A 27125-nucleotide genomic window follows, 5' to 3' on the forward strand; every position below is an offset into this window, starting at 1 on the left:
TCAAATCGGCATTAGAGGATAACATGAGAATTTACCTTAACACCACTTAAGTCTTAACAAAGGAAGAATGACAACTCACTTAGGAAAAAGGAGTTTCTTTCAGAACACAGGAAACTGAGTCAGAGAAAAATCTGTGCCTCAGATTCCAAGTTTCAGGTTTTTTTGTGTGTGTGTGTTTCTTTTTTTTTTTTTTTTTTTTTTTTTTTTTTTTTGCATGAATGAGATCATTAGGAAGTAAGGGCATGTGAATGGCAAACTTTCATTTGAAGGAAAGGTAATGATAAGATGGGTAAAGGCATATAATTCAACCAACAGTCCCATTTGGTATTGAAGTATCAAAAAAAAAAAAAAAGGAGGGCAAAACAAATAAAAATAAGCAAGCAAAATATCCAGCAAACAGACAGACAAAAACCAGAAAACCGTGTAAAGGCATGGTTCTAAACATAATAGTAGGATCAAAATAATCCCCAAGACAGTCCTTGGCAGGCAATGAAGAAACGCACCACGGTGGTAGGTGAGGAGTCTGAGGCCTAAAAGATCATATCTACAAGGGCATCAGCCAAATGTGAGCCTCCCTTGGTCCACATTGACCATAACTTCTTTTGACTTGGAAATGGGAAATTAATGTCTAAGGTGCATTAGTTTGTATAAACTCTAAACCCTTGATAAACAAAAACCCTCACCTGGTGCCATTGGAAAGATGGTTAGTTCAATGAAAAACAAAATGGCATTTGCTTTATAATGATTCTGTTTTACAGTTAAATTTCCTAAAATATATTGTTTTGTATCAAGCCATTCAAAACCATCATGCTTTTTGCGGGGCAGTATCAGGAACTTCCAATTGTTGGTGACACAGGAGGGCCATTGGCCTCTTTCCCAACTATCATGACCAGGTTGCAATGGAAACAAGTCTAAGAACCAATTCTTTCACACATATAAGCATTTATTATCAAACAGGTGTAACAGTTTATAAACTAATGAGTAAACTCAAAAAGTGTCAGCCCACTGTCCTAAGTGCTCTGACAGCAAGATCCCCTAAGGATAAATGCAACAATATTTCACTGGCAGGAGTCAGGCAAACAAAAAACCTAGGAATCTACAACTGTAAATGGGCTATTTTGGAATCTATCTACACCTCTGTCTGTTTGTCTATCTATCTATCTATCTATCTATCTATCTATCATCTATCTTTCCTTTAGAATCTAAAGTTCCATTCTGAAGCATACAATCTAGGTTTAATGGATTCTTATACCCTATTCATTTAAGCTTGGAAAGGCCTATAAAATGTGACATATCCTAAGATGTAGAATAAAGTCATCTAATGCAAACGCATATATACCATGCCATCTCAACTGAAGCACTTCAAATTACAAACAACACTGGAAATAACGCAAATGCCCATGAACAAGAGACAACGTGTTATATTCACACAATGGAATAGTCCAAGAATGAAAAAAACCAGATGACTAATGCCTGCAACAACATGGATGAATCTCAAAAACACTACATAGAACTAAAAAAGCCAAAAGCAAAAAGTGTTTTCTGTATGAGTCCATCTATATGGAAGTTCAAGAACAGACAAACTGGTTCACAGGCATAAAAGTCAGAATAGGGTTTGACTCCAGAGGAGAGGATGACAGACTGGAAAGAAATACACAGGGACATTTTGGGGTGATGGCAATATTCCATATCTTGATCGGAGTGTTAGTTACATGGATATCTATCTACCTGTCTGACTAGCTAGCTAGCTAGCTACCTAAGTACCTATCCACATACGCATATATGTGAGTCCATTCAGGCTGCTATAGAAATATGCGATGTATATAACAATACCACAGACCGGGCAGCTTATAAACAACAACTGTATTGCTCACAGTTTTGGAGGCTGGAAGTCGGAGGTCAAAAAGCCAGCTTCTGTGTTGTAGACTTCTTGTAGTATCCTGGAAGATTCAAGAGGCTAGGGAACTCTGTGGGGTCTCTTTAGCACTAATCCCATTTGTGAGGGTTCCCCACTCATGACCTAATCACCCAACAGGCTTTGCCTACAAATATCATCATCTTTGGGGTTAGGATTTCCCCAAAGAATTGAATTTAGGGTTGGGGGGTACAAGCATTGCAGCCATAACAATACACACACATACATATACAGGTGCACATAAGTATACATATCCATATCCATATACATATCCATATACATATACATATACATATTATATGCTGAATACTTAAATAGACAGGTAATGATACTGTGATAAAAAATTACAAATGACATAACACATATCTCTTCCCTGACTAAAACCTCTGGATAGCTTAGAGGTTACCATTTTATTAAGGAAGAAAATATTCATTTGGTCTCTTGAAAGTAGTAACAGTAATTCTTGTCCCGTACTAAGCAGTTCCAATGGGGCAGGTGTTACAGTAGCTAATTGCCCCATATAATTCGAATCACTGAATTCTCCCAACAACTTCATGACATTAGATTGACCATTATTCCCAGTTTATCATGATGAAATCGACACCAGAGAGGTTGAGTATTTTTCCCAATGTCACAGCCTAGCAGGTGGCAGTGTAGTTCATTAGATCCAGGTGAGTTTTTTTAACTCCGGATTTTTCTTAGTGCCATCATCACAGCTCCACGTGACTCCCATGCTACTGAAAGCAAGAGGAGGAAACTGTTAGAGAAAAGTTTTTAAAAGATAGACCAAGAGATGAAGTCAAGGGTAAAGGTAGAAAAGATTGGCACTGAAACAGGCTCTCTCTTTTTTCCTGCATTGTAATAAATGACCTCTCCTGCCAATTTTGAATTGCTAGACAATATTTTTTCTTATTATTTAGGACATCAATTCTGACAGGAGATGAGTTTCCATCCTAGTGTTACAGACCACTTCTAACATGTTCAGCTGATTGAGTCACCACGATTTTACCCTTGTTCAACTTAATTCCAGTTTTGATCTTTCCCAAGATGTTTTACCAAAACTCATACTAAAATCTCTGGTTAATATTACAATCCAGTCTATAAAAATAAAATCAAGTTTGCTTTTTTTTTTTAAATTGGGGCAAATTCCTTTTAAATGGTAGAGCACAGGAAAATATCCAAATAAAGGAAAGATCTCACCATTTCCTTTATTTATTCTCACACTATATTTACTAAACGAGCTTCATTTTGAAAGACTTCCCAAGAAACTAAGCAAGCGGGCACATGGCCTAGACCAGTCCCCAGAAGTCCAGTTCTGTATGGGTCAATGGCAATCCTTGGGTAAATAACTTGGTTCCAAACTTCTCTAAGGAAGAGATGGTCCCTGGAGTGGTCATCAGTGCTTCCTCAGTGGAAGCGAACATTTGTGATGTTTTTAAAGAGGTATTTTCAAAAGGCTTGGATTTTGAGTAGGTTAAATTCTACATCAAAGACAATTGCCTTTCTCTGCTGTTCTTTGCCTACTCCTCCACACACCCCTTCTTGCACATACAAATCGGATGCTCACACACACCCCTACACACATTCAGCATTCTGAACCAAACTGCGTGTCCATAGGGACAACTGAACAGCATTGGAAGCACCATGTGCAGCTCTGAACTGACAATTTATGCCTGCAGGTGGCTGCTTGCAAATGCAATTAGGCCCTGCTCCCACTGGGAGGGCTCAAGTACACCTCATTAACTGGGCCAAGACTGTATTAATACTAGTAATTTTCCACCTGCAAGAAAAATGGACAGCTTACGCCAAAGGAAGTGAAATATATGGCCAGGTGTCTAGGCCATGTACCCAGGGCTATTTTGTAAAAACAAGTATTCAAGCCTCAGTCCCTTACGTTTACATGGAGTTGGATCATCTGAGGCTCATCAACAGAGGTCTTTCTCAACAGAAGAAGAAACTCCTGTTCCTGCCTGGAATTTTGAAAAGTACAGTGTGTGGTCCTCTCAAAGTAAGATGTTTACAGTTTAGTGGGGGGAACACAGGCTTTGTTTGTAGTAAGACTGACCTATGTTCTGATCATATCTTGAAGATGTTAGCTTAATGATGAGCAGCAGAATCAGATTGCTTTATGCTACTCTCATACTTTTTTCTTAATGTACCCAGGATCCAGGGCATAAAATCAAATGAATGAATGTCACGTCCTAGGAAATTAATAATTAAGGCCTTGGCGGGTTTCATTTAACCCTTTAAAAAACACAGGTTTATAAAAGCAGGTTGTGTTATTTTGAAAAAACATCTTAGAAGATCTTTCTGGGATTACAGTGTATCCTGAAGATGTCATTCTCAGATACAACATAAAGAATGTTTATTATGATGAGGATTTCTGGCTCATTGAAGTTGTATGTTTCTATTATATGTCTATTAGCTGGAAAATAAAATTTGAAATAAAAATCACTGAGATATTAATCTCAAGTGATTCCTAATGTGAGTCAGAAAAAAAAAGCAGATGGCTTTGAGGGTGAGAGCTGGGACAAGAATCAAGTTCTTACTGCATGGTAGCAAGATGGGGAGAAAAGGGCTCCAGGGATAATGTGGAGCATGGAAGGAGAGAGGATGGTGACTCACTCTAGTACACAGCAACACCCAGGACATGAGTCTGCTAGGTGACAAAAATGAGCAGTCAAGGCTGGGCCAGTGCAAATTTCAGATCCACCTGCGTTAGAATCGTAGGCCATCAAGTTCTCTGTTAAGGCAGCATTTTAGCATATTGAAGAGTTCAGTCTCCAGATTTAGACGGCCAGGATTTGAATCCTTGTCCCATCACCTGCTGACCATGTCTTTTGAAAGTTACCTGATCCATCAAAGCCTCAAATGGCCTCACTTGCAGGTTGATGGCAGGGGTTAAAAAGTCCGTGCCAAGTGCTTGGCAAAGAGTAGGTACTCAATGTTCGTTAGCTCTCAATATTACATCCTGCTCATTACCTGAATCTTTGCTCTGAACTATAGCTTGGCTTAAAAAAACACCCCTAAGCAGTGTTCCAACATGTTCCAAAACAAGAAAAAGATGATGAAGAAATATCTATAAGAAAATAAAACAAGAGGTCTTGGTCCAGCCAATGCTATGCGTTCCTTTAAATCAGTTTATCCATCTCCTATCTCCTTTCTACTTATTTTCAAGGCTGAGCTCAATTCACCTTGACCTTAATAAAGCTCCAGCACCTAAAATCAGAGAAATCATTCCTCCTTTCTCTAAATTCCCAAAATGCATTGTTTCTGTCCCTACTTGTATCACTTAGTTCTTTCTGCTTGGTACTGTGGGTAATTGCATTGACCATCTCCCCAGCTAATTTAGGGACTTCTTGAGGACTCATCTCTGATTCCAAATAGAGCCTAATGGTTTCAGCACAGCAAATAATGTTAACTGTGCCTATTTAATTAATATTGAGACCAGAAAATATTTTTTTTCTTGGACAATAAGACACTGAACACACACACACACACACACACACACACACACACACACATACACGCAGGTAACTTATTGTAGTTCAGCAAACTTGTCTCAAAAGTGAAAATGTACACATAGCTTCACTGGCCAATGCAATATTTTGAAGGGAACAATGTATTATTATAATCAATGAAAGACACAGAGGCAACTCCACCCTCTTCCCAAATTTGTAGCCTTAATTAACCTCACAGAAAACATCAAGGAAGGAAAACAGACTAATAGTCCTGCACATAGAATCCTATTGCGGAGAGGAAATTCCTGTAGCTCTCTGTAATAAATGAAAGATGGGAATCCACCTGAAAAAAAAAAAACAGTTGAAACACAAAGGTAGTGATGAATTTTCTTATAATTGCAAATGTACATATTTTAACATATGTTTATATTAAATATATTTTTTAAACTTCTGTCTCACAAAGGTTATCATTACAAACGCCTCAACGAACACCTACAAATTCCCAGTTTATTTAAACCCAAAACTGTAGGTCTGGTGTTTGAAAAATATTTCAAATTTTCTCTCTCTCTCTCTCTCTCTCTCTCTCTCTCTCTCTCTCACACACACACACACACACATACACACACACACACACACACACACACACATACACACACAGTATATTTTAAGTGCACAGCATGATCCAAAATGTACCACCAGTCACCACTAGTACAAATTTTTCTCTTGCTCTGTAAGTGGAATTTAGGTTATCTTTTTAAGTCAGTGTTTGGATCCAGAAAGGCTTTTCTTTTCAGTCTTAAGAAACAATAATCAATTCCTTTAAGAGAGAAAAATGTGTTTTTCCCAAATACGTTGCACAGAAAAGATAAGGCAGCTTCTCCCTGGGGAGACGGGAAGAACAAACAGTGTTGTCAACACAGGAAGGCTGCTGCAGAGGTGGACACATCCCCCTGCCACCCTGAGCGGAGAAAGCCAGGAAGTAAGGGCTGTTTACTTGGGAACTGCATGAGAACCAGGCGGCAGCCCCAAGCGCAAGGGGGGCAGAAACAACCCAATCTGGGAAAGGCTGTGATCCCGCCAGGGCTTTCTCCCACCCTCCGCAACATGATCTCTTTCTGAACTTGGGACTGCGGTGCTCAGGAAGAGGCCACCATGCCTGTCCTCCCCAGGACACAGCTGGGAACTGGGCCAGAAGAACCTGACAAGGATTTAGGACGGGGAAAAAATAAATAAATAAGACAAAACTCTAAGACTCTTAATTCAGACTGTCTCTAGGGAGAAATGGGCTTGGGTGGATAATCTATGTGGCACATTGATGCTGTGTCAATTGAACTGAGCAGGAACTGTGTTCATCAGGATTGTTTCCATTGCATAATTCCATGTTAGCATGGGCCACAAGAAATACATATAGTGGCATTTGGAAATTAAGCATAAACCATATTCTTTTAAAGCTCTGAAGGTCAGCACATACACAAGTGGGTTTGGGCAGAAGCCAGGCACATGGGCCCTTCAGGTCCCCAAACACAGCCCCCTTTAGCTTCCCAGCTCCCAAGCCAATGAGTGCTTAGCACCGCGAGGAAGCACAGGTTTCTCCGGTGGGTTGTTCACATCATTGAAGCTGGAGGCTCGAGACACAGGCTGCTGGGCCCTTCAGTTTGTCGTTGGGGATTCCAACTCATCCTCTTGCATTTGTTGGTCTTTTTTTCCCCCTCTCCTGCTTCACGTCTGTCTTTCCTTCTTGACTGCCCGCCTCGCTGGCTTCAGACTCCGGCCACAGTGTTAGAAACAACAGCTGCCCATAAACCTCTTAATCTCCTCCCATAACTGTGAATGGTTAAATTTCTGTAAAAAGACAGTTTATTCTATATCACTCCTAGTGGTTCTTTTTCTCTGGTCAGACTCTGCCCGACGCCATCTAAATTCCAGAAGAGAATTTACCAGTGTTCTTGGTGCTGGGCTTGACCTGGTTATTTACCAGATGATTTGATATAAGGCAAAATGGAGCTCTTGAGCTTTCGGATAAAATTAACTCATGAAAACGTAATTACAGAGTTGAAGAATGGGACAGGAGCAGATGGCAATAAACTCTATTCTAAAGCAATGAAACTGACAGCTGAAAACCTTGAGAATTCTGGATTAGATAACGTTGCAAGGAATGCATGTTCATTTAATATGTATAGACCTCTATATATTTATAAACAGACATATGAGTGTATATACACACACACAGAAAGTTAGAAAAACAACATGTTCACTAGCAAACATCTCCATGGGACTCATTTCTGTAAATAAATATGAATTGATAGGCCGCCACAGGAATACTGAAATGTGAACCTTTAATCCAGGCTGGCTTGAAGAAAGTAACATTGCTCTCTGTAACTTTGAGAAATAAGAACGATTGGCTACAGTGTTTCATATATTGCTTGTTTGTACTCCGTTTCATTTCCAAAAGTCTTTGAGGGCGCTTGCAAAATAAGTACACTAAAATAAAATAACAAAACAAAATAAAATAAAATAAAAACAGATGATGAAAGCAGAACAGAGGAAAAATATGACTCAAAATATAAAACAGAGCTAGTCTGAAGCAAAATTTAAATAATGTACAAATTTAAAACAATACAAGCAATTAATTCCTGTGCGATTGGGTATAACAGGTAACAGCAGCATGAAGGCCTGAAAAACAAATGTAGGGTTAGACTAAATTAATAAAGATTTAGTACCCTGTATGTGGAAATTGATCATTTAATTTTACTGTATATTAATCAGGTCCTTTCTATACTATTTATTCCATTTATGGTTCTAGGTCCTAAAAGATTCAGGCAATCAGGAAAACATTCAGTGAAGATTACCAAAATAGTGAGAAGACTTAAAATAATGCCTCGGGAAGAATGGCTGAAAAAGCTGAATGGTTTCAACCTAAAGAAGAGAGATTTTATGAGACAGAATAACTGTTTTCAATATAAAGAGCTCCTACATAGAATAGGGCAAATTTGAAATGAATTGCCTGGGGATGAATTATAAAGTGAAAGAGTTAAAGGTAGAGGAAATAAGTGTATTCTGAATATAGTATTGATATCCCAAAAAATGTAAACATGAAATAAAATGTTTTGAGAGGTTTTGAGCAGCGGTCTTCAAGGAAGTCAGGCTCCTCCTTTCTGGGGATGTCACCAAGAAGAGGCAAACACTGGCATGAGGCTGAAAAGAGATGATGTCAACAGTCATTTCCTGTCTTAATCCATATCAAAAACACCATCCCAGGACTGGTAGTACATGCTCTTTCCAGAAATCAGAGGTCAAGTCCTTATGGCTTAAGAAACAGGACAGAGCCCCAAAATGTGAATACTTGGGCGCTTTGTTCATTTGTCTGGGGAGCTGACAAGCAAAAAGTCACCTACTGGGACACACCTTTTACTCAGTGACACCCTCCCAATTCTCCTTGATGGCTGCTTCTACATTTTATAATCCTTCCAATCTCCCTCCCTAGATTCTCCACTAGAGGTTACCCAAACCAGTTCCAACCCACAGATAGATATGCTTAACCCTACCTGGAACTAATAGTTTTAAAATCAGTTTCCAACATTTAAAAATAAGAAAAACTGGGGCACCTGGGTGGCTCAGTCAGTTTAGTACTCAACTCTTGGTTTCAGCTCAGGTCAGGGTCTCATGGTTCATGAGTTCCAGCCCTGCATCAGGCTCTGTGCTGACAGCAAGGAGCCTGCTTGGGATTCTCTCTCTCTTTCTCTCTCTCTGCCCCTCCCTCTCTCACATTCTCTCCTCCCCCTCTCTCAAAATAAATAAATTAACTTAAAACAATAAAATAAAAATAAGGAAAATTCACACAAAAATGCCTGACAGTTAGTCTTGAAAAATAGAAAGATCTGGGACTACTGAGCCCTCTTTCCTGTGTGGCATTGTCATGACCAAAGCCAAATTTTATTTCCCCTCTTTATATGAAACTTGGGTCTCCAGTTTACCACCACCCCTGACTGTCTAGTGCATTTATGTTAGCTACCTGGCCCTTGCTTAATTTGCAATCCTTGCCATGTATTTTGAACACACTGGTAGACATTTTTCTTTTTGACTGGGAAACTTTTAGTAAATGTTTATATATATTCTTAAGAATGTCTTAGCTGTGTTCCCTAGAGATTAGAGCATGAGGCAAGGATTAAGTGCTGATGCTTTATTTGAGAGGTGCAAACCTAGGGCAACAAGAGTACAGAAAGAGGAAAGTGAGAGAGGAAATCACAGGAATCAGCTGCTAGGAGATGTATCATGTCACTGGGCATAGCACTGACCTTGGCAGGTGCAAACCCTCAGCCCTGTGAGATGTCACAGGTCAATTTGTATAAGAAACTGTGTTATCACAGGTGGAAGAAAGAGAGGGATTGACTCTTTCCCACCTACTGGGTCCCACTGGTCCAAGTTTGTCCCATTGGAAGTTAACTTCTCTATGCTTCTGAGTTATATGATCTGGCCCCTTCCATGGCTTCTATCATGCCAGATTTATTCTCTGAAGTGCAGGTTTTTTAACCCTATTCTAAAAATGGGAGGAGGAGACAAGAGTTCCAGGTGTGTGACTGGTGAGGCTAGCTCTCCAGTAGTAGCCAAGGGCAGTGCAAGTAGGTGCTTGGCTCCAGGTGGTAGAACTCACCATGGACGGATCCGAATGGAATCAGTCAGCCACTGAGGAAAAGCGAGTGAATGAGAGGCATTGGATAGTGATGTTGAGAGAGTCTAAGGCGGGCGTCAACCAACTATGGCCAATAGGCCCAATGTGCCCTGCCATCTGTTTGTGTATAGTCCATGAGCTAAAAATGACTTGACAGCTTTTATTTATTTATTTATTTATTTATTTATTTATTTATTTATTTAATTTATTTTTGAGACAGAGAGAGACAGAGCATGAACAGGGGAGGGGCAGAGAGAGAGAGGGAGACACAGAATAGGAAGCAGGCTCCAGGCTCTGAGCCATCAGCACAGAGCCCGACGCGGGGCTCGAAATCACAGACTGTGAGATCATGACCTGAGCCGAAGTCGGACACTTCACCAACTGAGCCACCCAGGCGCCCCGACAGCTTTTAAATGGTTTAAAAAAAAGTCAAAGGAAGAATGATATTTCATGACACATGCAAATTATATGAAGTCCCGATATCAGTGACCATAAATAAAGTTTTATTGGAACACAGCCACAGCCATTCATTGTGGATTATCTACATCTGCTCTCAAGCAACAGAGACCACATGGCCTGCAAACCATAAAATATTTACCACCAGGCCTTTCAGAAAAGGTTTGCCAATCTCTGGTCTAAGGAAGCCCATTTAGTGTATCTGAATCAAGAAGCAAAGTGCAACATTCTCAGCAAAATGCGATAGGGCTGTAATTGCTCAAAAATTATGGTAAAAGCTACTACAATTTACACACGCCTACTTATGTTCTCGTAATTGTGAATGTAATTGCACTCCCATGTGCAATCCAAAGAGCTCTCCATGGTTAATGTCCCATGATCTATTTATTGAATCACCTACAAAAAGGACAAAATAACTTATATGGGTTTAACCCAAATAGCAATACGGTAACTATTCCAGAAGAAAATAATCTCAGGGCATTATTCTCACAGATGACCGAGAAAGAAAGAGAAGTACCATTATTTATTAAGTTTCTAATTCAAGTCATATGTTTTGAATTTAAAAATCCTACTTGGAAAAAAAAAAAGCACGCACATGGAGAAGCCACCGCCCTGAGCACGTCCTTCCGTACACATTAGCAGGCACACTGCTTCCTGCAGTTATTATCTGAGCTGAATTAAAGGTCCACAGTGTGCCAGCTCTGTGCCAGGTGAAACGATAGACAGCCACAGTAATAATAGGACCAATTTTGCTGACAGCTAGAACACAGAAGCAGTCTCTGGGGCTGCCTATATTAAGAACTCCAGACAAAGAAAGATTTTGAGCATTTAGAGGATATCTGGTATTCGGGGATTAGCTAAAATGCTGTTTATTTACTCAGAAGGCATCCACTGCAAGCCTATTGTGGACTAGATGCTGGGGGAGATGCTAAGGGTAGTTGAACACACAGGACGCAGCCCCCGCCCTGGCACCGGGGGTATGATCAACTAGCGCTCCAGCCCCCATGACCTGGATGCTGTAAACTATGCATTCCCTCCCAGAATAGCCCTCTCTGGGGACCTGGGCTCCCAGTGGAACAGCATCTGACTATTCTTGGCTCCCCTTCCCCAGACGAGCCTGACCTCTCATGGCAGCTGGAGAGCATGAGTGGCTGGAGTCATGCAAGCCTCTCCCAGGGTATGTGTCCCCAAGCCAAGCCTCTGCAGGGCCTGGGCTCCGGGAGGCCTCCTCTGCACAGTCTGCCTCTCAGAAGCAAGTTTGGGACAACCACGTGTTCTTCCGATCTGTCTAAATGTGTATATTCCTCAGGAGTCTTAGAGGACCTTGGACTATGAAGCTGGGGCTTGATTATGCGCTTTAAGAGCATTGGACTTCTTCCTTTCTGATAGGACTGACTGGGCATGGTCAGGGGTCTCTCTGAAACAGCCACTTGACCACACTCTGTGTATATGATAAAATGTTCTCAACACTGACTCTAAGAAACAGTGTTTTTAAAAGTACTTCGGTATGAGGCAGCATGGGGTAGAGCACACATACATGCTCTGTGATTACTCTGCCGTTTTTGGCCACGCCACGCACATCATTATTTACTCAGTTCTGCTCTAAAGATGCACGAAAGCCGTATTCCTGTGTGAACTGGAGGAGGAATTCTGTCACTTGAATACACTGAAAGCAGCTTATCTTATTATTTCATAATTTAAAGAAAATTATAGTCATGACATTCTGGAAAAGGCAAAACTACGGAGACAATAAAAAGACCGGTGGTTGGAGCACACGAGTGGCTCAGTCGGTTAAGCATCTGCCTCTGGGTTTCGGCTCAGGTCATGATCTCACGGTCATCAGATCGAACCCTGAGTTGGTCTCTGCACTGACATCGTGGAGCCTGCTTAGGATTCTCTCTCCCTCGTTCTCTGCCTCTCCCCACCCCTTCTCTCTCTTAAAAAGAGGGAGAGAGAGAGAGAGAGAGAGAGAGAGAGAGAGAGAGAGAGAGAGAGATCAGTGGTTTCCAGGGGTTAGGGAGGAGGGAGCGATGAATAGGCAGAGCACAGAGGAGTTTTAGGGTAGTGAAAAAAATTTGTACGATAGTATAATGGTGGATAGATGCCATTGTACATTTGTCCAAACCCATAGAATGTACAACACTAAGAGGGAATCTCCATGTAAACTCTGGACTTTGGGTGATAATGATGTGTCAATGGAGGTCCATCAATTATAACAAAAGTGCCACTGTGGTGGGGGAGGTAGAGGAGGCTGTGCCTGTGGGTGGGGAGGGAGTAGATAGGAAATCTCTATGCTTTCCTCCCCATTATGCTGTGAACCCAAAACTGCTCTAAAAAAATAACAGTAAAGAAGTCTTTAAAAAAAAAATGGTGGTAACAGAGAACACTGGATGAAAACGAACTGAAGAAATGTAAAAAGAGGTTTCCATGTAGAAATAAAACAACATCTTTGTTTAAAAAACAAAAAGCTTTTAAAATGTTTATTTGTTTTTGAGAGAGAGAGAGAGAGAGAGAGAGAGAGAGACAGAGCATGAGCGGGGGAGGGGGAGAGAGAGAGGGAGACACAGAAACCGAAGCAGGCTCCAGGCTCCAAGATGTCCGCACAGAGCTGACATGGGGCTTGAACTCACAAACTGTGAGATGGTGACCTGGGCTGAAGTCAGATGCTTAAACGATGGAGCCACCCACGTCCCCCAAAACAAAATCTTTCTAGGAAACAAAACCTTCGCCTTCAATTATACATTGGTGTCTCATGTATAACTGAATAAGTTTTGGCCACCTTGGGCTTTAGTGTCCTTATTTCTAAAATGACAAGGTAGGATGAGGCTGCTTGTCTATGAATTTTTGAAGGCTAGACGAGTGCTTGGTATACAGAAGGTACTCAATTATTAAACTTAATTTATTGTTAATTTGATTCACTGAAGTTAATCCAGCTCTAATCTTCTATGGCTGGTCTTGAGTCTAGAGTACTTTAGGCTAAGCTTGATTTTTCTTTCAGTTGACTGTTGTGCATGGCTTGCCTGCTGGACTCAACTCTTGTCTTTCTGCTTCTGTGGCTTAATTGCCCCTCTGTGGTTTACTGCAGTCCCAGCTCACCAGGCTTCTGACCCATTCCAGCTGCAGGATTTCAGACAAGGCCACAATCTTGAGCCCAAATAAAGCATTTTGAGGAAAACATTTCCTGGTGTTTTACAAGGATTCTATACACATTCTGCATCCTGCTGAGTGAAGCTTTATCGCACAAACCACTGGGAACAGGAGGACCCTGATTGGAGAATGGGAGAAGCATCATTCTTTCCCACATCATGCCAAGAGTGTCAGAGGCAAGGCTTTCATATGAGCCTTTGGGAGAATACGTAAGTAAAAACCTAAAAATATTTGCAACAGATTCATATTTTATACTGCAGGGTAGGCTCTAAGCAATAAGGCAAAAATCATGGATAGTCAAAATAACATTAGAGAATATCCAAGACTTCCCATAGCTTCTGGTATGGTATAAATTCAACAGATGCCTTCCACCCCCAGCCCTTTAATTCTAAGCACTGAAAAAAACAATCATTCTTTAGTTGAATTCCAGAGTGGACAATTGGCTTGCATTTAGGGGATGGGTTATGTAAAAATATGCATATTATTTTAAAAAGCACAATTAGGGGCATCTGGGTGTTTCAGTTGGTTAAGTGTCCGACTCTTGATTTCCTCTCAGGTCATGATCTCAGCATGGTCGTGAGATTGAGCCTTGCGTCTGGCTCAGCACAGACCCTGCTTGAGATTCTTTCTCCCTCTTTCTCTCTGCCCCTTCCCCTTTCATGTGCGTTCTCTCTCTCAAAATAAATAAACTTTAAAAACGTAAAAAATGAAAAGCAGAATCATACTCAGTTAAACAATATATTCTCACTGTGGGATGTATGCTTACCCTGGGTCTTAGACTCATTCCGTGAAATGACAAGTGAAAAATGAGCTGTTTTCCTCATTTTCTTTTTCTTTTTCTTTGCTGACCTGTAAGAGTTGGGGTTTATGTTAAATGTATGCATTATGGCACTCCCCTGTACCTAGAGGAAACCTAACATCCAGCCTAAATGGGGTCAGTACACAGAATCAACTGGAAATGTGTCCGGGGCCCCTGAGACTAGGCAGAACCTTCACAGTCTGATAGGTTCCAAAAGCAGGAGAAGCAGGGTGCTGAGGACAGGAGATAACCAGTGATGGGTGCTGGGCTCATGCTACGAGGGATGATGTAGGTCATCAGTTCAGAAGGTCCAGCACTGGGTATGAGAAGCTGTGAAGCTGGGCCTGGTGTAGAGCCGGAGAGTCCCTAACCCCAGAGAACAAGTATGAGAGATGGGTAGGCCCTGTGGATTCAGAGCATCCTTAAGTGAATTCGAACAAGGTACCACTTTGGCAGACAGCCCTGCCCCAAGGCACACGGCTCGGCACCAGCCTGTGGACCAGACTCCTGCCCCACCCCCAGACCCCTGCCCAGCACTCTTGTATAGTGCTCGGACTGTGCCACGCAGTGGCCCAGATGATGAAAGCCTCACCAAAGGGGGAGCGATGGTCACGATCTGTCTTAATCCTCCCACTTAGTGAAACCAAGTTGGTCTCAGGGCTTGGGGCGTCTCAGCAGGTGGGGGCTGCAGAGCTCTGAGGCAGGCCGCCAGGTCTCTCATTCTGTGCACTGGGCTCCAGAACAATCCTTTAATCCCACCAACAATCCCTGCAACAAGAAACTCGGATTCTCCTTTTATTTAATTAGAGGACCGTTTTCTCACGAGCATTCGGCCTGATTTGTTAATACCTATTGTTCAGCATGTAATTGCATATTCAGCACTGCTCAATGGTAGCAGCGTCATTTGGGCTTGTACTGCTTGCTTTACATTTTTTAAATCCTTTCCTTAAGCGTATATGATTCATTTTATTACGATGCATGAAATCAAGGCATTCCAGGAGGCACTCTTGTGGTTATGCGTTCTTTCTGATAGTTGTTAAGACACATAGAGAAGACCTTGCCAAACCAGTTAGAATACCACCAGGCTGACTCAAAAGTCTTGCAGTTTTTTTGTTTGTTTGTTTATATTTTAACGTTTATTCATTTTTGAGAGAGAGAGACAGAGACAGAGCGTAGGTGAGGGAGGAGCAAAGAGAGAGAGGGAGACACAGAATCAGAAGCAGGCTCCAGGCTGAGCTGTCAGCACAGAGCCTGACACGGGGCTCGAACCTACGAGCCATGAGATCATGACCTGAGCCGAAGTTTGATGCTTAACCAACTGAGCCACCCACGTGCCCCAAAAGTCTTGTGGTTTTGAGCGATGGCCAGAGCTAAGACTGAGTCTTGGAGATGCCTGCAACCTTCAGACATTTACTCATTGAAAAGTAGACCCATTTTGAATGAATGAAAGAGTGAATCAAGCATTTATTACCACACAGCAGCAATCAGATCCTTTTTCTCCCAGTTATCTTGATGTTCTCTAGACACCCAGATACATTCTAGAAAAAGCTTTGCAGGTTTCAGGAAAATTGAACATAAACTACCATGGGGCCCGTTCATCTCATTGGCCTTCACTGTGGCATTAGGGGCCGGAATGATGGCATGCAGGCATGTGTGAGCACAAATGAAAAGGGTGGAGCTATCATTTGATGTTGAATGTCACACAGTGGCCTTATCCTAACTTTACGATTTCTACCATCTTCCATCCTTAACTCCCTCCCTTCCCCCCAACCCTTACCCTTCAGCCAAAAGGAATTCCTTACTCACTCTTCCCCACACAGAGCCAGGCTGTTCCACACCCTTGCCTTTGGCCAGTGTTGTTTTCTTCTGCCTCATCTCTGTTCCCAAGGCAACGAGAATGACAAAAATGTCCAGTAGGCAAAGACTTATTTACAATTGCAACACTGCATTTAATAGACATGAAGTAAGATTGTCAGCCACACCCTAGTACGGTCACCATCTTCTCCTCTCAGAGAGCAAAATACTCAAATACGCATTTACTCTTTTTCAACAGCTATTTACCTGGTACCTATTATGTCGTAAACATTGTTCTGAGAACTGGAGATATAGAACTGAACACAAAGTAAAACCCCTTCGTTCACCAAGGGTCCCGAATGAATCTTTCAGTGTTTTACTCTCTGAAACACATTTAGTTCCCCATTATAACACTAAAAAAATACACTAAGTTATACAATTAACCTGAAGTCGTTCCATTAATAGCCAGAAACTACTTATAGTTGACATTCTATTCATTTTATACATATATATTTAGGTGAAGGGAGTGTTTGCAGAATGTTCTCCAAAATTCTAGTTAAATAGTTAACATTGCTTTCCATTGTCTGTAGGTTAATTCTATACACTTTTAATTTTAAAAATAAACATGTTTTGATTTTAAAAACTGAGCTTTAAAATATTTTTCACTATTCAAAATTTTAAATAAAGTTTTCTTGCTGTTTTTTTAATAAAACACACATATAGAAAAGTACACAGAATGTAATTGTGAAGTTCAGTGAATCACACAATGAATTTCTCAGAGCAAATGCCAATGTTACCATCACTAAGATGTAGAGAGAGAATATTACTGACACCCCCAGAAATATTGCTTATGTCTTTTATGAGTCAAAACACCCACCCTTCTCCCCAAAGTTAACCATGATCCTAACCATGATCCAAGTTTCTAATACTCTTGTTAAGTTTTACTTAGTTTGGAACTCCATATAAATGGAATTCAAAAATCTATAGTCCTTTATGTCTGGCTTCTTTCTTGGTCTCAACATGTTTGTGAGATTAACTCATGTTATGGCACGTGGCTGTATGCCATTGTATGAATATGCCACAATTGATTCCCCTATTCTACTCCTCACCTTGTTGACTCTGGTATGTCAATTATGCCCCTGTGCCTAGGCTGAATTCATCAAAGTATGGTGTGTGTATGTATTTTAACTACCCTAGATAAGATACTTTACCAATCATTTGCCTTCCCTAAGCACAGTAAATTTTCTTCATCACCTCATCCCATACTTCTCAAAAGTCTATTCCCATGCAACAGCACATAGTTCAGATTGATTGGAAACATGCTTCCACCTGAGGAGGGGTCCCATTTGTGGTTTCTAAACATCACGTATTCTCACCCTGTCTTTCAGAAATCTCCAGCTCTTGTTGAGTGACCGCTAACATTCTACACGTGTTCTCCTCTCACAATGTTATCATCTTTTTGTTACATGGATCGCTGCCTGGTCAGAACTCAGCAGAAGGCAAACAAATAAAATAAAAAATACAAGATACAAAATAAATCACCTCAGCAGGCTGATGATTAAACACAGGCTGGTCACTGGGCAGCCATGCCTGCTAAGGCCACAGGAGTGGATTTAGGATACCTGCTGCCAACGAAGTTGAGCACGACCTCCCAGTGTCTTCTTTATGAAGCACCCTGATGAAAAGTCCCCGTCAGAGCCTTGTTCCAAAATCAGCTATCCTTTCCCTGGGCAGTTGTCTGTCTTTACCCTAAGGAGCTAAAAAAAAAAAAAAAGTTTAAATGTGGTTTTCAGAATACGCAAAGCCAGATTTATGACTCCAGAGTGCATTTTTCGTCTTATCTCCACCTACATCTTAATGCCAACTTTATGTTCTACCTCTCTCCTTTTGCCCTAATTTTAACTTGCAATGATGTGTGGCATTGCACATATTGAACTTCTGAAATATATATCTGGAAGAAAGTAGAGTATACAGGGCGTGAATTACTAGGGCGTGAATTACTAGGGCGTGAATCGCCTCTATTACTGGTTTGGTTACCGAATGTTCTTATGATTCAGAAGCACCACCATCTTGACCAGGACACAGGTGTGAGGAATGGAGAAGCCATATTCTCTTTGCAAATTTATCATAGTCTTTTGGGTTTAAAAGATGTTATTTTCTCAGTCTATCACAATCTTTCAAGTTTTAAAATTCCATTTTTTCCCCATTTAGGGATTACTTGATAACTTAGGAGAAAAATTACTAAAAAGTAGGTTTTTCTGAACATTTTAATGCTTCTGCCTCTCATTCCATATTATTGTCTGTTACAGAAAGATCTTTAAGATATTCTATTTAAACAAGAAAAATAGGGGACACCTGGGTGGCTCAGTTGGTTGAGCGCCCAACTTCAGCTCAGGCCATGATCTCATAGTTCATAAGTTCAAGCCCCGTGTCGGGCTCTGTGCTGACAGCTCGGAGCCTGGAGCCTGCTTCACATTCTGTGTCTCCCTCTCTCTACCCCTCCCCTGCTTGTGCTCTGTCTTTGTCTCTCTCCCTCAAAAATACATAAACATAAAATTCTTTTAATTTTTAAAAAAAATTAAAAAAAGAAAAGAAAAATATGACCCTATATTTTTATTGCCTTGAATAAGCAAAAAGTATTTCTAAGAAGATACACTAGTAACTAATAAGAATAGTTACCTGTTTGGGGGTTGGTGACTGAGTAAATGAAAGAACAGATAAAGGTGAAAGTTTTCACTGACTTTTTCCTCATATTTATTGGGTTTTGGCATAGGTTGGCATGTTTGGTAGGTTTGATAAATTCAAAAACTTAAACAACAAAAAAATCATACACAAAATGAAAGCACGTCTACCCCAAAAAAACCAAAACAATTGTCACAAAACAGCGTATTTTTATGAAGCAGTGTTTTTATATAGTAACAATCATGAGAGTTGAGAAGTAGATCAGGGATAATTATGTCAACATGCCAAATAATAGAGTAAAATTACACACACACACACACACACACACACACACACACATATATATATATATATCTATATATATCTTCAAAGGGAAGGGAACGAACTTGCTGCCAGCCCTTATGGAGCAAGTAGAAACAGACTACCACCATAAAAACTAGAAAGCTGGAAAAAATACATGTAACATCTTTTAAACATTGGGCTACAGGAAAAAGCAGGACATTCTCCTTGAGACAAAGAGACTAATGATGGGAGTCCTAGAATTACCACAGCTCTCTGCCTCATAGCATATTCCAGACCACCGTGCAGGGAGGGCAATCCAAGTATATTACGGCATTTGGACTGAGCTAAGGAACCGGAGATGAGAGGGGGGAGACTGGGGCAGCTGGAATCTGCGGAGCAGAATGGAAAGGAGGAAGCCATGCAGAGAAATAGCTCCAGAGGTCTACATAAGGGTCGTGAATGCGTTGCTGAGTTCTAAGCCACATAATATATGGCGAAAATCTATGAAGCTGGGCAAAAATGATTGGAGATCTGGAGACTGACGCTTCTCTGGAGATCTCACAGAGCTGGCAGAAGTCTGCAATTCTTCGAAACCAGTGGGGAGGGTCCTTAGTGAAGCCGTGAAGCCGGGGCATTCCGTGGAGACTGAAGAAGAGTAAACGGTATAGTAATAGGACTAAACCAGTCCTAGAGGCCAGCTCTGTCCTGTAGAACTTGCTACATTTATGGAAATGGGTTGCATTTGTGTTGCTCAAAGCACTTGCCAAAAGACATCAGTGGCTCCTTGAATACTCAAAATGTGGCTCGTGTGACTAAGGAAATTAACTTTTAATCATATTTAGTATTAACAAATTTACTTATTTATTTTATTATTTTTTTTAATGTTTATTTTTGAGAGAGACAGAATGCGAGTGGGTTGGGGCAGAGAGAGAGAGGGAGACACAGAATCCGAAGCAGGCTCCAGGCTCCGAGCTGTCAGCACAGAGCCCAGCCTGGGGCTTGAACTCACAAGCTGTGAGATCATGACCTGAGCTGAAGTTGGATGCTTAACTGACTGAGCCACCCAGGTTCCCCGTATTAACAAATTTAAATAGCCGCATGTGGCTCATAGCTACTACCCGTTAGCCACAACCTTAGACTCACTATAGCAACATCACAAAACTTGAAAACAAGCTTCAGAAGGATCAGACTGATTCTGAAGTCACTTAACTTCCTTTCAGAACATAGTCTAACACTCTTTTGGAAAAGACAATAAAATAGTTGATCACGGATCACCTGTGTGACATCTAGCAGACTGTGGAGGTAACAGGGTTTGACCTCTAAGGCTAGATCAGGAAAGCATTGGAGCCTCCACCTTAGTCTCTTAGACCTCATTAAGAGAAGCCTGCCATGTTGGGGAAACTGAGACCTCCCCCACCCTTGGGCCACCAAAACCCAGCACCAACTTGCTGGGTCATGTGGTTGGGCTATGTTGAAACAGATCCGCTGACCCCAGTCATACTCTCGGTTAACTGCAGCATGAGGGACTTCTAACCACAAGCTGATGAAAAACTCTGAACCAGGACCGGTCAAGCCACTCCTGAATTCCTGGATCACAGACACTGTTAGCAGTATAAAAATATATTTTTTGCTGCTTTCAGCCCCTAAGTGTGAGGACATTTTAAGAAACACAATATCAAATAACTAAGGCAATTGGGAATTATTCAGTGACAATATATTTGACAACCTAAATGAAAAAAATTACAAATCCCTCCAGCCGTACAAATAATCACAACTGTCACAAGAAAAAATAGAATATGTGAATAGCTTCATATCTATTAAAGAAATGGAATTTGTAATTAAAGTGTTCCCACAAAGAAATTCCAGGGTCTGATGATTTACTTCACTGGTGAGTTCTATCAAAGTGTTAAGAGAAAATTATATAAATTTCATACAAACTCCTCCAGAAAATAGAGGAGGAAAAAACATATCCAAACTCATTTTACAAGGTCAGAATAGCTCAGATACCATATCCAGGAAATACATTAAAAGAAAAGAAAGCCAGACTAATGTCCCTCAAGAACATAAATTCAAATATCCCTAAGAAAATATTAACAAATTGAATCCATTTATAAATAGGATAATGCATCATGGCCAAGTGAATTTTTGTCAGGAATGCAAAATTGGATTAACATTCAAAAATCAATTAATAGAAAATGTTCTGAAATTAGATATTGGTAATGGTTGCAAAACCTAATGAATACACTAAAAATCACTGAATTGTATACTTAAAAATGATGAACTTTAATGGCGTGTGAATTATATCTCAATAAAGCTATTATAAAACTTTCAATTAGTGTAAATCACCAAATTAACAGAAAAAGAAAGAAGACTCATGGTTATCTTCAAAGAGGACTAAGAAGTATTTGGCAAAATTCATCCCCCATTCACGATAACAACTCAGAAAAAAAACTACAATTAGAAGCTCAACCTGATAAGATCTAACAAAGAAACTACAGATAGCATCATCCTTGAAGGTGAAATCCTGAATGCTTTATTCCTAAGATCAAGAACAAGGCAAGGATATCCACTTTCCATTTCTATTCATCATTGTGCTACAGATCATAGATAAGGCGACAAAAATAAATAAAAGGATGAAGTAAAACTGTCTTTATTCACTGACAACATGATCATAGAAAAAGCCCTAATATGATCTACCAAAAGGAAGCTACTATAACTATTTCGCTATTTTGCAAAATAAATAGTCAACTCACAAAAACCTACTGTGCTTTTATACATTAGCAGTGAACAAGTGGAGATTGAAATTGAGAAATAAATTTTATTTACAACAGCAAAGACATCCACTTTTAGCAGAATGAGACAGACCAGATCTACCCTTCCTCCCAAAACAATTTTTTTTAAAAGGACAAAGTACATAAAAAGTGTTCAAGATATTTGAAATCAGATAAAGAAGGGCGGTGATCCCCGAGAGACAGAAGAAAATGAGATGAGTCATAATGGCTTCATCTTACTGTCGTCAGAAGAGCGTTTCCAGGCTGTACTGAAGAGACGGGGCGTGTTGCAGGGAACCCAGGGAAAGGACTCCCTGAGTTAAGGAGACGGAGTTAGACGTCCAGAAGAACCATGGCAGACAGAATTTACTGGACAGCCTACTGGAGTGGAGACAACTGCATAAAGAGAGAACATAGGATTTATGCAGGGTATATAATAGAATACTGCTCAGTGCATGCGAAGAAACTACCAGAAGCCAGGAAAGAGTCACACAAAGAATTAGAGGTAGTAGTTCCCAGCACTCACACAGGTCTAGAAACTGTGCCATTTCCCACCCACCAGAGTGGAAACGTTCCTGATTCCTGGGGCTTTGGGTAGATGGCCAATGGGTCTTGCCCCACTAGTGCCTTTCATCTTCCTGCCCAACAAAACTTGAGAGCCAGACTCTAAAAGATCAGACTGTTTCCAAGGAACTTCATTGCAATCTCAGCACAAAGCTTACAGAGATATATATATATATATAGGAATACAAAAGTATCCAGCTCTAATAACATAAGTTTTACAGCAGCTCAAGGTCAATAAAAAATTCCAGGCATAACCTGATGGAACATTATGCGGGTATGAAAAAATGTAAAGACGAGGGAAATCTCTTTGAACTAATAGTGAGGGATTTCCAAGACATAGCTTCAAGAGAAAAAAATGCTAAACCTTCAAAAATTGTCTGCAGTATGTTAACACTTTATGTAAGAAAGGCATGTAAGATAATACACCCATATCTCCTCATTTGTCTAGCAGTGATTTTCTGTTTGCTACATTTCTGAAGGAATTTTGGGAAGATAAACCGGAGACTAAGAAAATGGTTAGCGAGAGGAGTTTGTGTGAAAAGTTTGGGAATAAAGAGATGACGGAATAGGGTATCAGGGTTGAAGAAGGAGTTACGCTTCCTTGAACATAACTTTTGGTAGAACTTAGACTCTTAAAACCATAGTAATGTTTCATATATCCTTTACATACCCCCAAATTAAACACATAATTAAAAGCAATCAGGACATGTGGGTAACTCAGAGTGGAGTGCAAACACTAGCAAATGAACCTGACTATATTACAAACAAATAACATACCCACACCTAAGGGCATGGGAAGAAAAGAACCATCCAAAGTAGCTGTGGAAACCTATACCTTGATGATACTGTAAGGCTAAAGACAAAAATAACTGTACATAAAAATTATAACCTAGTCAGGAACTAAGTTTTTGCTTTTGTTTTTAAACAACAGTAATGTCTAGCAATTCTGAAATTACTTCATGATTATAGTGGGGAAAAAAAGTGAATAGATCATAGATAATGAAAGCCAGGGTTTCTTAATGTCAGAAAAAGAATTTATAAATAAGGAAAAAGGGAAGCTAACATAAACCCTACGGGGGGTGCATGGGTGGCTCAAGTCAGTTAAGCATCTGACTTTGGCTCAGTCATGATCTCACGGTTTGTGAGTTCGAGCCCTGCATTGGGCTCTGTGCTGACAGCTCAGAGCCTGGAACTTGCTTTGGATTCTGTGTCTCCCTTTCTCTCTGTTCCTCTCCTGTTTGTGCTCTATCTCTCAAAAATAAATAAATTTTAAAAAAAAGATTAAAAAAAATAAACCTCATGGTATAAACTTAGAATCAGAGATAGCAGTATTAATGTATGTCCATATAGATTTTTAATGTATGTTCATATAGATTCATAATATATAATATGTACATATGGATTAGGTATACATACATAAAAAATCTAGCTCTGTCTGCCTGAAGGTCAGAGCAATGACTCCCTAATAACAATGAGAATACCTAACACCCAGATACTGGCTCTAAACACTACATTCAAATAAAAAGAACCAGAGCTCCTTCAAGAGTGATTAATCCTAGGGGTGGAGCCTCGTAAGTATCAAGTGACCCAGTGACATCGTGTGGTGCCAATATGCTCAGAAAGTCGGTGGAGTCTTGATAATAGCACACAAGAGCCCACTTGAAGGAGGCCTTAATGGCCCCAACTGGGAAAATATTGACAACAAAATTTTAGGAACAAATCTGGATTTTAAGCCATGAATAAACATCCACGAGTCTGTAATGGTAGACAGATAATGAAACAAATAAATAAATATGGGAGAAGACACAGCTCTTCCTCACAGGAGTGTCCAAATTAATAATAAATGGAGAAAGGACCGTAGAAATAAATGATGCAGACAAGATTTGGGGAATATTGATTGCTACTCGCCCCAGTATAATTTGCATACAATAAAATGCCCCATTTTATGTGTACAGCTTGATGAATTTTGACTAATATACACACCTATGGAGCCATCACAAAAATCATGATTTGGAATATCTCTATCGTGCGAAGAAGTTCCCAGCCTGCATGTTGCAGTTCATCTGTCCTATCCCTGGGTCACGACAACCACCGATCTATTCTCTGTCACTGTGCATTAGTTTGGCTTTCTCTAGAATTTTAATTTATGTTACTCTAAAAAGCATTCTGACCTAAATTGTAAACTCAATGAATAAACTCAAAGAGATAATACAAAGGTTTTCTTGGGGCCCCTGGGTGGCTCAATTGGTTAAGCAAGAGACTTTTGATTTAGGCTCAGGTCGTGATCTCACAGTTCATGGGATGGAGACCCAAGTCAGGCTCCACACTGAGCCACTGAGTGAGGAGACTGCTTGGGATTCTCTCTCTCCCTCTCCCTCTCTCTGCTCCTCCCCTGGTCAAGCTCTCTCTCCTTCTCTCTCTCAAAGTAAATAAATAAACAGTTTTAAAAACCCACAAAGCTTTTCTTGGTTTTTTTTTTTTTTTACATTCTCTCAAAACACAACATATAATATCTATGTCTCAAGCCGGACTTCATTTGGAATGAGATTCTCCCGGTATTAGTGAGCCCGGGGAGAAAAACACAGAACCTATGCCATGTTGCCCTGCAGATGAAATTTAATACTGGACCTATTAGCTACTCCCTGCCCCAGGCCTGGAAGGACAGTCAGAGGAGATGTTGTAGCAGAGCTAGATTAAAACCTCTTCCAAGACTAGAGTTGTCTGGAGAGATTGGGACCATGCAGGGATGGCTGTGTCTCCCTTCTCCTCCCACCTCAGTCCTTCCCGTGTCTCCTGGTGGCTGAGTGTAGTGGAAGCAGGGGGCAGAGGAGTCCAGGAGAGGTAGCGTGTTGGGTGCAGCCCCTACAGCAGCAGGGAGAGCAGGGGAAAGCAAGGAAAAGGGTTTGAGGGCAAACGGGCAAATGACCAGTCCACTCCCAATATGAATTGCTTCTTCACCTTCAGTGTTGAAAAAAACGGAAGGGAAAATGGGCTAGTATGGAAGGTTTGAGGTTCTAAATATTTTATCGTGACCTTCTCGAGCAAGGAGAAAGGGGACAAATCATTTCGTTTCAAAACACCTCCCAGGGGTGTTTTGTAAAATAGTGAAAATATGCCAGGAACTTATCACAGCGCGAGATGAACACGAAGTAATCTCTGTGCTTGAAATCTTACCTCGGAGGGTCATTCCATTTTGAGTAGAAAATGAAGCAAATCCTAAGTGAAAAGAGAACAAATATTTTAACATCTGAGCATTCCTCTTTGTAAAATTAAATAAAGCAGAGAGACTGATAGAACAACAGCCAAGGCATTTATCTTTTAGAAACGCTGAAGTATCACTAAGCAAATAATAAGCCAGAGAAAGCAAACATTCATTTTCCTGCTATTTCAGGGTGTGATCCTGATTCTTTCAATTCAGCATATTTGTGAACCGCCTTGCCCTCTTTCCTGCATTCTCTCGAGTCTTCCGTCCTTGCAGGATGCTGTTCTTTCACACATGTTGTTCTTTCTTAATAAAGTAATAGCCGACACAATCTGCCCTCTACAGTGTAATTATGTTAGCCTGTTGTTATTGATTCTGTTGCTAAGGTCTGAGACTCTGCTAATGCTCCACTGAGGGAGTAGTAGGAAGTGGGGGAGGGGAGAACATGTTCTTACGATTTTCCCATAAACCAGATGTTTTCTTTAACTCTTACATCTTTAAAATATTTTCTCTTGAGAGAGGGAAAAAAAAAGGGAATAGAACAAGTTTCGGATGCCAATTCTTATTTTCTCAGCATACCACAAGTACACACCCACATAACCGAGGGCGCAGAATCCGTGTCTGTGGGTACTTGTGTATCTGTTCCTCATTTGATAAGCTACACATGTGATGCAAGTCACAGCTGGCTCTGCAGTTGACTGTGTATTCTTCTCCTTTTCCCCATAACTCTCTTTCCATTGCCATTGCTGTATTAATGCACTGCCCTTCCCAGAGTGGGGTAAAACAACAATTTCGTCATTTCGCAGGTTTTGTGGGTTAACAGTTTGGCTAGGACGCAGGGGAGACTATCACCTGGGCTCAGCTGGAATGGTCCCCCAGAATATTGCCTCTCCAGCATGGCAGTTTCGGGGCAGTAAGGTTTCCATAGCAATTGGTTTCTCCCAGAACAAGTGTCCCAAGAGAACCAGAATGCTGAGTGGCCTTTTACGATCTATCTTTAGACATCCTGTAACCTCATTTCCACTATACCCTATTGCAGTGGCTCTCAGTCAGGGGCAATTTTGCCCCCCACAGCACGTTTTGGTTTGTACAAGTTGGGAGTGGTAGGGGACAAGACCAGAGGCATCTGGTGCCTCAAGCCCCAGCTGCCGCCAAACATTCTACAGTGCACGATCCTGTCTGTTACGATAGCCCCCAAGAGTAAAGAAGCTGTCACCCCAAGTGCCAATGGTGTCAAGGTTGAGAAACCCTGCTTCATTGGCGGGGGCAGCCACAGCCTGCCAGAGTGAAGGAGAGGGAACACAGATCCTGATTCTCAATGAGACAAGAGTCAAAATACTCTGTGGACAGTTTTAAAAACTGCCACAGAGCCAACGATTTACA

General features: G+C 40.8%; 2 long non-coding RNA genes across 4 annotated transcripts in view; both read right to left on the bottom strand.

Moving 5' to 3' along the window:
* Positions 1-922: 922 nt before the first annotated feature.
* LOC102902097 lies at positions 923-15627 on the bottom strand. Of its 2 annotated transcripts, none has more exons than XR_006585596.1 (4): positions 15040-15627; positions 14415-14497; positions 5640-5719; positions 923-2649 (listed from the first exon to the last, which is right to left on the bottom strand). It is a non-coding gene; the product is annotated as an uncharacterized LOC102902097 (long non-coding RNA). The 2 variants fall into 2 exon arrangements; XR_006585597.1 differs by having other exon boundaries at positions 923-2652.
* A 44-nt stretch (positions 15628-15671) lies between these two features.
* LOC102902128 overlaps positions 15672-27125 on the bottom strand; it is a 44629-nt gene continuing 33175 nt past the window's right edge. Inside the window, exons 2-4 of one of the 2 annotated variants that reach the window (XR_006585598.1) lie at positions 25715-25756; positions 22217-22372; positions 15672-17998 (exon numbers count right to left, since the gene is read on the bottom strand). This is a non-coding gene — a long non-coding RNA (uncharacterized LOC102902128). Of the gene's footprint in view, positions 17999-22216; positions 22373-25714; positions 26148-27125 lie in introns of those variants that run through there. The other variant, XR_441187.5, reaches the window with a different exon arrangement.

This window comes from Felis catus, chromosome C2, assembly GCF_018350175.1.
Source record: "Felis catus isolate Fca126 chromosome C2, F.catus_Fca126_mat1.0, whole genome shotgun sequence".
Classification (NCBI taxonomy): Eukaryota; Metazoa; Chordata; class Mammalia; order Carnivora; family Felidae; genus Felis; species Felis catus.